The sequence below is a fragment of the Bombina bombina genome, chromosome 7 (assembly GCF_027579735.1).
Source record: "Bombina bombina isolate aBomBom1 chromosome 7, aBomBom1.pri, whole genome shotgun sequence".
In the NCBI taxonomy this organism is placed as follows: domain Eukaryota; kingdom Metazoa; phylum Chordata; class Amphibia; order Anura; family Bombinatoridae; genus Bombina; species Bombina bombina.
The window spans coordinates 168,745,501-168,748,000 of NC_069505.1; positions in this window are offsets into that span (position 1 = coordinate 168,745,501).

The following is a 2,500-nucleotide window of genomic DNA, read 5'->3' on the forward strand; positions in this document are numbered from 1 at the left end:
CCTCAATAATAAGATATTTTAAATGGTCATGGAACATTAGGTTCTATTCAGACTACACACATGCAATTTGTACACACATGGGATGACTGCTCATGCATATCACTGTAAGGATCCCATAAACCATCAGACTAGCTTTTTACACCACTAATCTCACTCATAACAAAAAACTTAATCCAGTTTGTACATGAAACGTACAGTCTGCAAAGAGAAGTAACTCACTCTGTTTCCCCAAGATAAACACATACCCGGAAGCCACTTGAAGATTTAGAAACTGTCATAAAATACAATAATGAGGTCTCAAGCATATAAGTGTTAAATTATCACAAAATCCCTGAAGGTTCTTGTAATGTTTTGCTTGTTTCTGGTCACGTTAGGTAATTACTAAACTATATTTTACATCACATAAAAAACACCATCACTATGGGCAGGGCCAGGGTCTAATCCCTCCTTTAAACATGACAAATCGCAGTTTATTTTAATTTGAAAAATATTTACACAACATTGTAATAGCACAAGCAAGTGAGTTTCATTTTTTTATATCTGCATTTAGCATTATTTAGCTCTATTAACTGGTATTTTCAAAATACAAAAACAATCATTTATTTACCAAACAACAACAAGAAAACACACCACAATAGGCATAATTATTGCACTACTGATAACTGTAAATATTTGTTTTATTGTGGTATTTCAATCGTAAATACCAGAGTTTATTTTCTAGCAATTAATACAATGGAGGTTGTAAATGTTAAAAAGTTACTATGTATTTACTTTTGCACTGTATCTCTATTTATCTATCTCTATATGTAAATATATTTTACACACACATGTATATATATATAAATATATTAAAGAAAATACAAATTTAAAAAAAATATTAGTGTTTGCATTTGTTTAATAAATTATATATTTAGTTCTGTATAATATTGAGCTGTTTTTGGAGACTTTTGCAGGATGTAAAAGTGACACTGACTCTATATAAACAATTTGAGCTTTTTAGTTGAAATGAGCCCAGTTCTCACAACAGAATAAAATTGTGAGCAAGTCTCGGCCTGATGTTTGGATCCTGCCTGGTTACATGAAACTGAGTAAGCAAACAAGATTAAGCAGCAAAAATCAAACCAATGCAACCTACACAGAGCTCACTGTATGCCCCAGAAAATGCCATATTAATGTAAAGCCATAACAAGGAAAGTGTCAGCCCTAACACAACATAACCCTCTCTAGCTTCATCCTCACTACACCATCAATAAACAAGTCAGGAACCTGCCGTTGTCATTTTGTGCCAGAATATTCCTTGATTGTGCAATGACCCATCATCACTAATGAACCGAAAGTTTTCAGCCCTTTGCCACAAATGCAAGAGACACACACACACACACACACACACACACATACAAATGGCTGGTACAGGGGTGGTGAATGCTGAACCCATGCAGGGAACAGATGCAAGACTCACCTGCTTGTGCCATCCTGGGAGAAAAAAAAACAATCCTCTTGCTACTTTATGGAGGCTGTGGTGCCACTGAGTTTTATCAGGAATTACAATGACAATAAATAAGATCACAAGCTGTCCCAGGGATGCTGTGAGTGACAGTAAGCTGGGCTGTCAGTGAGTGCTGCACAGAGTGTGAGTGCAGTACACAGCCAGAGCACACACCTATGCTGATTGCTATTGGTTCAAGTGCATTAATGTAAGAGCCTGTGTTCCCTGTGCCGCCTCCTTTGCTTGCCACTGGCCCATTAGCACAGCCTGACCTCTGTCATCATCTTGCAGCACAGTACTTCCTCCTGCTCCTTAACTAGAGCGGGAAATGAGGCACAGCCTGGACTTGCTTTTCAAACCCACTAATCACTCTACACATGCAAATGCTCTGCTCTCCCTACACACTAAATATTGCTTTATGCAAAGCCAAGGCAGTGCCTCCCAGTGCCTATTGGATGCTGCAGCTCCCTACCTCGCACAATTGGTCTGTTTGTTTGAATATGAATACAGCTGATTTTTCTGTGCTTTGGGATTTCTTGGGTTATTTCTGTATTAGCTTCACACTATTATAGGAGCAGTTTAGTTTTTGTATTTTTTTTTTTTGCTTCTGTATTGTATTTATTTTTTGGACTGTATAATTTATCTTCACAATTACTGGATTGATTTTATTTTTTGTGGAATTTAATTTCAGCTGAAGAGGATTTTTTTTTTTTTTTTTGTTCTGTATACTGATCAACTAGAAGTTATAACTACCTGCAGCAAAGACCTCATTTTCTCCAGAACCAATTGGGTAACTGTAATTGTGTAGTGCTCGCAATGGGGGCCAATTGAAATTAAATCATTTTCCTTGTAAGCAGTATCTAGCTGTAAAGGGAATTCTCTGTGTGAATAGAAGTGATTTGCATTTTAGCAGAAAGCCTTTTCAAACAATAGAAATCACTAACATAACATTCAGATGTAAAAGACATAAATATTTGTAAGACAGGCGCTTTGGAAACTGTGAATTGCCCACAG